Consider the following 13,960-nt stretch of genomic DNA (forward strand, 5'->3'; position numbering starts at 1 on the left):
GGAAATGTACACAGACAGACAGACAGAAACTTTCACTTTTATAGATATATAGATAGACTATATATATTTAGTCATCGACTTACAGTCCTGTTTCGTTGTATCACAACTCATCAGTGCCGCTAGACTAGCATCTTTCCCTAGCCAAGGATTTAACCTAGGACCGTCGTGTTGACAGTCGGCAGTTCTCCCACTCTACCATGGAGGCGACGCCCGTAATTAACTCGTCGGAATGTCTATCGAAAATAGACACTCGCCACCACTTTTATAGTGCTCAAATCGCCTGTTTGTAAACTTTTGCGGGCACTGTCTATCTATCTATCTATCTATCTATCTATATATATATATATATATATATATATATATATATATATATATATATATATATAAACAGTGCCCGCAAAAGTTAAAATACACATTTGAAACTGTCAATTTTTGTATATCAAGCTTCCAAATGATAATGAAACTTTTTATAAACAGAAAATACAAAAACTGACAGTTTCAAATGTGTATTGCAAACTTTTGCGGGGTACCTTATATATATATATATATATATATATATATATATATATATATATATATATATATATATATATATATATATGCTCTGGCAGCAAAAGTTAAGCTTGCCTGCCAGGAAACTTTATATACAAATGTAGGCAAATTTCGGCATATTTCTTGGTTTGTAATTAAAGGTTCTTTTATACCAATTGTCATAAAAATTTAACCGTAGAATTAAATTATAATCATCAAAAAGCCTGCATACGATATATATATATATATATATATATATATATATATATATATATACTAGCATGAATGCCCGGCGTTGCCCGGGTGTTTGGAAGTGTATGCTGAGCAAAAATAACTAAATAAATAAATAATAATAATAAAAAAAACCTGTCAATTTTTTTAACTTTGACCCCTATTATGACCCCTTATCGTTTACTTTTGGGCTCAAATCAAGTTATTAAGTTAGAAGCAAGTACAAGGAACCTACATCTAAAATTCTCGGAGGAGTTTGGTAGAGTTCTCAAAGGTCAAATCGTTGACCTTTGACCCCTGTACAGCCCAATTTCTGGCCGAAAATCGATCACATCGATTTTTCCAAATCTCAGTACCCTGTATATCAACTTTCGAGTCAGCAGACTAAAAATTGACAGAGTTATTGCGTAGAGAAATGTACACAGGCACACAGACAGACACACAGACACGTTCACTTATATATTTATATATATGACTACATAAGTTAACCACATAAATTAATATGCGAACGTATAAATTTATGCGTAAACTTTAAGTATTTACTTCAACAGTGCTCAATACGTAGGTAGAGCTAATTAGTAAGTTATAAAATATATATGGCGATTAAGCTACATAGAATATTTCGCGTTTCATCCACGCTAGGATTCATCAGGCTTATACAAGGATTTTTTGGTTGTCTCGCGTTTTTATATACGCACCTACGATTGAGTTTTTAGTTAGCCAATCAGGTCTCTAGTTTCTACCGACACCCCTCATAATCAGTCAATGACAAGGAACTTACAGGACAAAGGCCCAGCTGACCTTCTGTTGCCCGTTCCTTTGTGTGTGTGTGTGTGTTTTTTGGTAGGGAGCGTCCTGACCTATTTTAAACCTAGGTTAAATGTGTTTTTTTATGTTAGTTTATATATATATATATATATATATATATATATATACACGCATGATAATTTTTGTATATGTATGTTTCTTTTATTTGTTTATTTTCTATTGTTATTGTTAGTTTTAAAATTATTTTGTATCGCTATCCTAGAGTAAAGTTTCCCCTGTGATCACAGTTGTTCGCTATTTCTCTCATACAGTTTAATAGATGTTGGGGTTCTTTAATATGTATTCTATATGTATTCTGTTTTGTTGCATACCCAAATGCCTTTTTTTTCTAAACTGTGTCCGTGCCCGAATATTTCCTAGTGGCTCCTCTAGTTCACAACAGTAACCAAATCAACGAAGTCCCCTGTTCTGTATACATCACCATACCTTATCCAGATATGTCTTACTCTGAGGTCATCAGATCTAAATACGTCTTTAAGACACATTACACGTTCATTCTATCATTCTCATATCATTTCTCTCCAGGGAACGTGGGTCTTTAGTCCACACCGTTGAGGTCACACAATCATGCATGCTCACACCTAATACACGTGTCTATAAGACTACTATCCTAGTCGACAACAGTAGCGCTCTGCTGTTTAGTAATGTCGGAATTTACTCCAAAATGTGCTTATTATTCTACAAGTATTTTAATGGGATGTGCTTATTATTCTACAAGTATTTTAATGGGATGTGCTTATTATTCTACGAGTATTTTAATGGTATGTGCTTATTATTCCACGAGTATTTTAATGGTATGTGCTTATTATTCTACGAGTATTTTAATGGGATGTGCTTATCATTCTACAAGTATTTTAATGTGATGTGCTTATTATTCTATAAGTATTTTAATGGGATGTGCTTATTATTCTACAAGTATTTTAATGGGATGTGCTTATTATTCTACAAGAATTTTAATGTGATGTGCTTATTATTCTACAAGTATTTTAATGGGATGTGCTTATTATTCTACAAGTATTTTAATGTGATGTGCTTATTATTCTACGAGTATTTTAATGGGATGTGCTTATTATTCTACAAGTATTTTAATGTGATGTGCTTATTATTCTACAAGTATTTTAATGGGATGTGCTTATTATTCCACGAGTATTTTTATGGTATGTGCTTATTATTCTACAAGTATTTTAATGATATTTGCTTATTATTCTACGAGTATTTTAATGGGATGTGCTTATCATTCTAAAAGTATTTTAATGGGATGTGCTTATCATTCTACAAGTATTTTAATGGGATGTGCTTATTATTCTTCAAGTATTTTAATGTGATGAGCTAAGTGTTCCACAAGTATTTCAATGGGATGTGCTCGGACGAACTCATAGACCTTGTGCTCCCTCGACGTAAATACCACTCATTAACCTGAAAAATTTCAACCTTACATTATAGAGATCTGTAGATGCCAGAAAATCTATTTTAATAATTTCTCCCCTCGAACTACTAGACCGTGGTATTCCTTCTAGGTGTTTTTGCTTTCCTGGCTGTACTGACATGCAGAAGTTTAAATGTATTATTAACAGACACCTAGCTATTTATCTTCCTACATAATGATGCATCTGTTAAGCTGAAATTCTAACTCTTCATTAAATTGAAAATCTAACATTTTTCCTACAACCGTTTTTAAGTTCTAAGTATTATTGGTGATCCAACTGACAATATCATCAACCCTTATCCGCGCGTAACTTATGACCTTGGTGACTTATTATTATAAAAATATTACTAATTTACTCATTAGAAACCGTTTTCATCATTGTGCCCAATATATTGTTGTAGCTTCAATAATTAAATTACTACTATTAAACATTATTCACTTAACATTTTATTACATATTTAAATAAGGTTCAGGTTTAAATAGTCGATACAATTACATTGTCTTTGCTTACTTCTACGAAAACATATATCTGTAATATTTTCTTCTTGATCCCATTTAGCAAAATACGACAATTAAAGAAAAATACATTGGGTATTACATTCACAAATACTCGAATATGCAATAAAATAAGTATAAAAATAAAATATAAAGAAAAAATTAGAAACGATGACACGTATCATATCACTTATTCTATTTCACACGACACAATAGAGTATTTTCAATGTTATGGACGAAAAGTATAATTTTTATAAGCAGACACACTATTACTATTATATTAAGATATTCAGGTTCTTTATGAATGCAAAAATCTGATTTACGTAAATCGATTCGTTTAAGGTTTCAATTTTGGAGACTTGTAGCATTCATATGTGTTTGTCAATTCGTCTTATGCTGCATCTAGCTCGATCAATCGCTATTGGTTCACTTTATTTCCGTCTTAATTAAATACGCCCTCACGGTGTTTTATCTCTCGGACTCAATTAGCAGTCACCGAACCCTAACATAAGTGCTAATAATTTGAATTACCTTTATTTCCTATTGCCGTTCTCTGGCCAAAAGCTAAACTCCACACCATAGGGACTAATTACTCCATTCTTTGACCACAAATTATTACTTATTCTATATCCCACGTTGCTCCATAAATTAATATTTTCCACAAGTTCATAAATCCATATACCGTGAAAGGCAGTTCTATTTCCTGTCATAAGTGTATCAGATTTTATTAATAAATTTAACCGCAGTCTTTTCTATGGTAAACTTAACAGTGAATATCTACCAAGTATCGCTTCTGTATCCCAGTAATCTTGGCAGTTTAAAGGGACGCGTTTTGCATGACACCACATATAACGTCACCCAAACTCCATCCCTTGCCACGTACAACTATATATTTTAAAATGACTTGGTTTCAGAATGACAATTTTCTGTTGCAAAAATCCCAAACAATCTATTTTAAGAGGTAGTATTAATAACAGTAGACATAACGAACTTTATAAAATATTCGATGTTTCTTGTTTGAAATACTTAACAGTGATTAATCAATTCTATAAAAATGACCAGTAACGAAATATACCAAAACGGAATATCATAATAATCAGAAAACCTGACCTCAGAGCCGATCACCTATTAGCATTTGCTACATAAGCAAGAAATCAAGCTGAACTTGTCGAACGAACCCTTTGCAGTCATGACGCTGCTACACAGACTCCTTACGAGCAAATCAAATATAGCCTTAGTCGCATGGTTATAGGCATTTCAGCAAACTGCATAATACACGGTCATGGATTACTAAAATAGCGATAGCATATATATACACAATCTCATGAACTTACTCATATACAAGTCTGCACGCACGCTGAGAGAACACCATTGTGTTCAGGTAGACCTTTGAAACTTTTCTTAAATTTTTAATTTTGGATTAGAAATGTTCAAGGAGCTAATAGAACGCAGAATATTTTGAACAAATATTTATTTATTACAATTAACTTAATTTCAACGATATACGTCTTCATCAGGCATAGAAACAGTTAGTGTTCTTTCTTGTTCTTTTTCCTTGCTTGCTGCACGGTGTCACTAAAATTCTGCCTTGCAGTATTTGTTTCTTAAACTTACAAATTTCAATTCAAAATTTAAACAACGCTTACACCGAGGAAAAAAAATCTCTAATTTCTTTCATGCGAATTATGCGGTCCTCCTGGATCGAACATTTGAAAAAAAAAAAAAAAACGAAAACAAAACGAACTTTTTTAGTGACATCATGTTATGAGGAAAGAAAATGAACAATGAAAAAGGAAAAAGAAAAAATGCTTTTATTCCTGATGAAAACGAATGTCGTCGAAACTAAGCTGAGCGTTGATAAATAAATGTGTAGTCATGAATCTTTTAACCCGGAATTCCGATACGTTGGCTCGGGCTCGACCGGAAGTTGACGAGAACCGCTGGAGAAGCCAAACAAAATAAAAGATGCGGACAACATTTATTTATCGCATACGAAATACATAAAAATTAACAAAATGTCTACCTTAAATATTTTAATTATTATTTTTTCTTTCAAGAATTGTTAGCAAAAATATGCGAACATTTTTGTGAGTGCTTATTATGTTAATGTTTTAAAAAAAACTTTTTTAAGGAAAAGTTTCAATATTTTTCTTTTTAGTTCTTATATTTTTTAATTTATTCCAAGAAAAATTGCAAGAACAGAAAGCTATCTTTAGTTAAATAAATATTGTTATTATTTTTTAATTTTCAAGAATTGTTAGCAGAATATGTGAATGTTTTTTTAAAAAATTTTTTAAGTGAACTGGCTTAAAAAAATAAAAAGTGTATACCCTTCTTATTACGCTAAAATACTTAAATACATTTTTTTTTACAAAAAACAGAAAAAAAACAAAAAAGATTGACTAGATCTTTTGATCAGCGCTTAGCTTGTTGCAGCAGTTCTCGTTATCTGTCAGTCGAGCCCGAGCCAACGTTTCGTACATTTTGGTAAAAAAATGCATGAGTATCAATAAATGTTGTCATCATTTGAAATGAATCGCTTTAGTCTTGGGGAGGCTCAATGCTTTGAAAAGCTTCTGGGTCTGACCTTTAATTCTAATCTGAAATGGAAAACATACATCAAATCTGTTGCTAAGGTCGCTGGAAAAATGGTGGGGTTCTTCTATCGTTCCAGTAGTTCTCTATCTGTATAAGAGCCAGGTACGTCCAAGGATAGAGTATTGTTACCACATCTGGGCAACAACTAGTAGAAAGACCTTATTCTGCCTTGACAGAGTTCAAAATAGACTTTGTAGCTTAATGGGGGGATGCCCTTTTCTCTTCCATGTAACCTCTTTTCCACAGAAGAGATGTTGCGAGCCTGTCTCAGCCTTATCGTTATTTTCATGGCAAGTGCTCGTCCGTCTATGGTCTCTCCTCGCCAAACTTTCACGAAAAACAGTCGTCTAGCTAAAACCACTATCAATAATTGGCCCCACTCTTTATCTGTGTCTAAACCTAAACGTAGATTCCATGAACAAAGCTTCTTTTTGAGAACTCCATGCCCGTGGAACTTTCTTCCGTTCGCTTGCTTTCCAGCTGACTAGAATTATATCGTCTTCAAGTCCAACATAAACAAGTTCTTGATGAGCCTTCCCCTAAAGTTATCAAATTTTCACTTCTAACGATTACTACGATATTGTCCCATTGTCCCATTGACTACTGTTCACACATAATAACTTATCCTCTAGTGGCCTTCGGTTCTTGATAAGTGGTGACTTCTATGTAAAAAAAAAATATTTATTTAAAAAGAAAAATCTGCATTGTATTGGCAACCTAAACTTATAAATTTCAAATTAAAATTTAAACAATCCTTACATCAAGAAAAAATCTCCAATTCTTTTATTTTCCTTTTTTCTATCGTCGAAAATAAAATAATTTATAGAGTGAAACGATAAAATTGTCGCCCTAGAAAAGACGATAGTTCATTTCCGTTTGATGCAGACCATCTACTAGTTGGCCAGTTGTGTACAAATCCCAAGAGCGATAAGAACCTTGTTCCTACCGACCCAAATTATGACAATAGGACTATTGCCAGCATCCTCAAAATGCAAAATTTGGACGGTTCAACGTTTGAGGGCACAGCACAATGAAGTTTGCGGTCACGGTTATGGTCTTTGGTGTGGTTTCAAGTGAGAGCCACATCATGCTACCTCACATCTTTGAAGTCGGCTTGAAAGTCAACACCAAAGAAGTACCTGGATGTGCTGAAGAGTGTGCTGATCCACTGGTACAATCAGATAGCAGACGCTGAGTGTAACAACAGGATTCAGCGCCGGCCCAAAAGTCTACAGAGACTCAGGCCTGGCTTCAGAAGGAGTGCTACGACTTTTTACCTTTCTCTCACTGTCTCCTTCTCCCCCCATCTGAACCCGCTGGACTAATTCGTTTTGGTCATACGTTGAGAACATCAACGACATTACCTCCTACAGCACCAAGGCCAACCTGATCGCCGCTGGCACTTGTGGAAAAAGCATGCTCTCAGTTCTGAACCTGTAGCGAGGCAGGGATATAGGCCGAAGGCGGCCACATTAAATAGATGTCAGTTCTACTACTTACTCAAGTTACCTGAATTGATTTTTTTTAATAAAAGTTTTAGAATAAAGCTGTAGTGTTGTTTTCTTTATGGCGACAAATTCATTGTTCCATCCTGTATTTCTGTCTGCATAGACTTTGTCATTACTCTTGATATTGCCTTTTCCACCACAACAGTTCTAATCGATTTCCTGTAAGATATATATGCGAAACATTTAAAAGTAGAGTAAATAATCGAAAAATTGTCACACACATAGTAAATAAGAAAAAGACACTTTTCTGTTCGGATCAACGAATAAGGGCGGATGAATGTTATATTTTGTAAAGAGTAAAAAAACAACTAGGTATTTGTCTGCACCCGGTTTAGAAAGAATGAATCATTTTCTATTTAACCCGAAAGAAAAGGGTGTGTGTAGCATCCCTGATTTGGCAAAAGAAAGTTCTCAACTCAAGCATAAAACCGCCTATAAAAAACGAAACAAAAACAAAATAGAACATTCTAAATAGAAAGGAAAGTATGAGGGGGGAGGGAGGTAGGTAGGGAGGGAGGTGAGATATTTCTGACTATTTCTATCTTTGACGTGCGATTATCTTTTCTTCTAAAAAAAAGTGGGGGGAAGTACAAGTTTGGCTTTGTCCATGCGGGACACGCCCACCTAAGCAATTGATACCAGGATACGTAAAACAAAAAGTAAATGTCTTTTTTATGCACACGTGTTCAGGAAACTCAAATGCTAGTTTTGGAATGAGTATAAGTCGCATTGTATATATCCGCATTGTACGTATGCAGAAAAACACTGGTCTATACGAGGAATATTACACCTTCTCCAAGTGGTGTGGCTTTTACGAACAGCACAAAGCTGGATATGCCACTCGGTAAAGTTTTGTCCTGGAATATGGTCAGATGAAAAGAGCACTAAAAAGATGCACTGTAACACAGTTAACTGGTCAATTCGGGGAGAGAGAAATTAATGTTGTTCACTTCTTTATTACGTGAACGTTCGGGAGTTTAAAATGTACTGCAATAAAACACTCGTAAATTTATGTATGTTATACAGAGATCAATTGTTGACCACAAAAGGAACTCCGTTAGTTTCTGAGAATTTTTCTGAAGTAAAATAGAACAAAACGGACAAACAAGTACACATATTTTTGTGAGACATAATGTTTACGCGCTCACAAAATCATGCATGCCTTTCATCGACAAAAAAAAAGAAAATCTCACACGTCCTCCTCCTCCTCCTCCTCCTCCTCCTCCTCCTCCTCCTACTACTACTACTACTACTACTACTACTACTAGTAGTAGTTCCGAAACCTTAAAGGATCATAAGGGCGTTGTTGTGACGAACGTGGTGCCAGTACCTCTGACAATTATGAGTGATCGCCCATGTGGCAAAGTTCTTTCCAGTCTACGTGGCGATGTCGTCAATTCATCTTCTACAGGGTGAAACGATAAAGTGTTGCTCTATAAGGAAAACAAAACTACAGCTTTATTTTAAAACTTTTATTGAAAAAATAAATTCAAGTAACTTGATTATATAGTAGAGATGACATCTTTTCAATGTAGCCGCCTTCAGCTTCAATCACCGCCTCCCGTATCAAGGCGGTGATTGAAGCTGAAGGCGCCGAGCTTTGGTGCTGTAGGAGGTCATCTTGGTGATGTTCTCAACATATGACCAAACAAAGTAGTCCAGCGTATTCAGGTCGGGGAAGAGGAAGGCAGTGAGAGAAGGGTTCAAAGTCGTAGCACTACTGAAGCCAAGCCTGGGTCTCTTTGGACTTGTGGGCCGGCGCCGAGCCCTGCTGCTAAAACCAGGGTCTGCCAGCGCTAAGAACAACACTGAAAAACGTTGAAAAAAGAATGGGACAGATTGAAATCAGAGGGATGGCTGAGAAGTATAACAATAATGAAAACTGCAGAAATATTAAGGAAACCCCTTGAATCCAGAGACACACGCACATGGGCTAAAGGCACAAACCGGAAATATAGAAAATGGTACAGATTTAAAACACAAAGGAACATCACATGGAATCATGAAAACTGAAACTGTAGAATTGTAAGTTAACCCCCATATGCCCCTGACTTCCTCTTATCCATTTTTCTTTCCCTTGTGTGTATGTGTGTCACCATAAACTGACGCCACTCCAAATAATCGAGGTGAGTCAAGGAGGATGGAAAAACCGAGGAGTAAAAGCACTAGCCAGACCTACGTTGAATAAGTGCAAATAAGGTTTATGGCCATCCAAATTCCAGTGAAGACAAATGGTCGCCGCTAACGAGAAATCAATGGTGAGCGGCTGTTGTGATAACGCAAATTCATCTGCTAAGGCTATTGAAAGAGATAGAGAGTATTGGGAATCTGGAGAGACTTGTCACTTAAACTACAGAGAACAACACAAGGTCTTCTCAAAAAGAAATCTTTTATGATGGCTTGTGTGTTGCTACTCCTATCAGTAAATAATAATAATAATAATAATAATAATAATAATAATAATAATAATAATAATGATGATGATGACAAAAGGAAAATGAAAGCAAAGAATCCAGATTTAATTTGATACAGCACATTTTTTAAAACCTTATTGCTAATGCTTTCTTATTAATCATCCACTATATAAAATCATCCACTATATAAAATATATATTAAACAAATGAAGCATGCATGGTCCCCCATGAGTGCACAGTGAACGCGGCATAAAAAAATGACTAAGTCCAGTATTTGCCCCACCCCATTTAGCCTCAAAAGTCCCCAGGGCCTTAACATATTTATATTGGAGTTCAGCACCAAGCAAAATTGCTAAATTGCTAAATAGACATACACAGAAAATTTTTGACAAATATAGTAAAAAAGTCCCCCAAAATGGAGTGTTTTTATAAGTCCTGAAAGAACCCCGGGACACACCCAAGAGTTATCGCGAAGTATAGGCAAACAAAATTATATAGAAATCATTTAGTTAGAATTTTTCAGAAAGTTTTATAAAAATCTAAGACATGAAGTTTTTGTAATAAACACAAAACTGTCAATTTTAGCCATTTTACCCGAAAGCCACTCTTAGGGAGGGGGGGCAACCGGAGTTTTCCCGGAAAATCCGTTCTGTTACTTCTTTTTACTCATATCATGTTTAATGTTTGTGCAAAATTTCAAAAAATTCCATGGCCTTGAAGTTATTGAGAAGAGTGCGGACAGACGAATGGACAAGGGGGAATTTACAGCCCCCCCCTATTGTCGAGGACCAAAAATTATCTTAAAATTATTTATGTAGAAAATATTATCAAGAAACAATCACTTAATAAGTAACACATATCGCTATACATGTTTTCAGCGCAAATGTAAATAACGTAACACTGAACTTTCGATTCTAAAAACAAAATGGCGAACAAAAAAGATTATTTACCAAACAAAAACATAAACTTTGACATTATTGGACATCTAAAGACAATTTAGACATGAATTACCAACACAAAATCTAATTTATTAAATTCACTATGTCCGTCGGTCTGTTAGTCTGTCTCCATATTTTCAAATTCTATCTCTTCCGAAACTAAAAGTAACAGACCGGCGCTAGAGGCCGCAAATGATTAGATTTTTTTATGGACCGTTCTTTTATGGGTTATTAGCAGGTTAAACTAGTTTTTAAGGGGCCAAAAGGAGTCAAACTTTAAAAATCCTTATTAATTTTGTACATTCATCTTAGTTTATTTTTAATCAGTTCATACGCGTGTCACGTTGGTACAGTGGTAACGTCACCAGCTTCGAATGCTACAGTTTTGCTTTCGGTTTCGATTCTGAATAATGGTACCCAAATACTTTGTTTTACTTTTGAAATCACGACTCTATAATAATATATACGAAATCAGGACAAATTAAAATATCATATTTAAGCGTATTTTACGACAGGGCAAAGCTACCTCCCAGCTAGTTTTTTATAAGACAAAATTAACTACCCATAAATAATATTCATAAATATAATTTCCTGTAAGTGTATTTCTTGTTTAGCTATCGCTGCAAGCAAAAGAATAAGAAAATGACAACTGTTACAATATGGAAAAATAAACTAGTGTACTTCTTTGAATAGATTATTTTTCGTCTGTTTTAATATTGCATCCCTCTGTCTGTTCTACAAATATTTTAATGGTGAATGCTCTGACGAACTGCAAACACTTGTACCTCCCCGACGTAACTACCCCCGACAAACCCGACAAGCTACTAAGTCTCATCCCTTTACAGTAGAGATCCCTAGGTGGAAGGAAGCCTTTTACTTCAATAGTTTCTTCCCCAGAACTGCGGGTCTTTGGAACTCCCTTCCGGGATTCTGCTTTCCCAACTGCACTGATATGCAGAAGTATAAGTGTAATGTTAACAAACATCTTTCTACTCATCTCCCTTCATAATGACCCCGCTAATTAGTCCCTGATAGTAGCCCCCTGCTTCAAAGTGGCACTGTGCCTTATTTGGGGTGAAAATTGATATATATATATATATATATATATATATATATATATATATATATATATATATATATATATATATATATATATATATACACACACAATTAGGAATTGAGTTTGACAAACATTTACGGCAGTTAGAAGTGTACTTCAGTCATCCAACCGTGACGTCTTTGTCTAATATAGGAAACAATGTGAAAACAGATCCGGTGTGATTTTCTCAGCCTTAAACAAAAGGTGGTGTACTGAAACTCAATTGTTTAAGCGCAATGAATACTAAACGATGATAAGCTTCGAAGAAGTAATATCAGAACAAGTATAGATTGAAACCATTTTCGACAAAAAGTTTCATATCAAAATCTGTTTTAATTAAAATAAAAACACCGTTTCTACATAGCAATACAACAATCAGAGCAATTACAAAGTTCGACAAGCGAGTAATCAGATTTACAGAAAAAAAACCCCGATTTACTGTTGAATATTTTCCAAAACATCAGTTCTTCTTCAATAGATGTGCAGAATGATACCCGTTATTTTATTTTAGAAAAAAGCCGTATTGAATTATGTAACACAATTATCGTTGCTTCGAAAATTCAAAGACAAGATTAACAAGGCCGATAGCCATTAGTCGCGTTCTCTCGTGTAATGAATGAATGCGTGAATGTAGGATTGACATGGAATTCTTAAATATAAAGTAAAATGACCGAAAAATGGGCTGAAATGACTTAAATAAATAAAAAGTAAATGACTTAGAATGGCTTTAATGAACTTAAGGATGAATTGAATGACCTTAAGAATGACTTGAATGCTTAAAAAATAACTGGAATTCTTCAAAAAACAAGGTGAATGATCTGGAGAATGACTTGAATGGCTTTGAGACTGACTGATTGTAAAGAGGGTGATCATTTTACATTAAATTAATACTGAAAAGTGATCCCCCACTTTATATCACAAAGTTACAAACATAAGTACAGCATGTAGTAAGAACAGATACTACACTTTGATCTTGGCCAAAAGGCCAACAAAAGGGTATTTATTTGCTCCCCAACCGAGCAAATTAGGCACAAGGCTAATTTTTAATGTGAGGAGTGAAGGGGAAATGAGGACCAACTCCCCGGGAAGTAGGGGAGCTGGATAGTGATAATTGGTATGAAGGGTTGCCCCTACATTGACCAAGGTCTTATATGTGGGGTTGCCCCCACATATGGCCTTTGCTTGCAGTATCTGCCGGAACAGATACTACACTTTGATCTTCATATTTAATTTATTCCGTTTAAAGAAAAATTACAATTAAAAATATTTCAATATAAAATTAAAAAATGTAAAAAGTAAAATCTCCAAAAGACAAAACAAATTTATGCACAAGGCCCTATAAGATATGGGGAGGGGAGTGTTGCAGGGTCTTTGTAACTAAAGTAAAAATGGAGTCTTTGGCGACTTATTCTTGACTGGCTACATTTACCACAATACCTCATTCACTCTGTGGAATCTAAACTAACTAATGAATCCCCAGCGTTTTAGTCAAAAACATATTTGATCTTGGCCAAAAGGCCAAGAAAAGCTTAAAAAGCTAAGAACAGCATCTATTAACAACAGACCTGTGATCTTAACCAAAAAGGTCAAGCACAACAGTGTTACGGACAGACCGACCGACCGACCGACCGACTCAATGACTTATAGTGTCGCTTGCACGCAACTAAAAATACGCATGTGGTTGCTTTCTCGTGTCGTTATTTATTTATTTATTGTTGGAATCAATATATTATCGGTTTTGTTGTCATGATACAATCCTTTCAAGAATTACTGCCTCATTTATCGATGACGTAGTTTATAGGCAATGCAAGGTTCGCACAATATCTATTGTGTTATCATAAGGCCATCTTCTCAGGAATTATCACATATTTTGGGAAAGGATAGCGTATTAT

The 13,960-nt window shown here is 34.8% G+C and overlaps 1 pseudogene; it reads right to left on the bottom strand.

Moving 5' to 3' along the window:
* Window positions 1-12,928: 12,928 nt before the first annotated feature.
* Window positions 12,929-13,066, bottom strand: LOC145292591 (U2 spliceosomal RNA; annotated as a pseudogene).
* Between the last annotated feature and the right edge of the window lie 894 nt (window positions 13,067-13,960).

The sequence above is a fragment of the Euprymna scolopes genome, chromosome 13 (assembly GCF_053919585.1).
Source record: "Euprymna scolopes isolate OS-2025 chromosome 13, ASM5391958v1, whole genome shotgun sequence".
In the NCBI taxonomy this organism is placed as follows: domain Eukaryota; kingdom Metazoa; phylum Mollusca; class Cephalopoda; order Sepiida; family Sepiolidae; genus Euprymna; species Euprymna scolopes.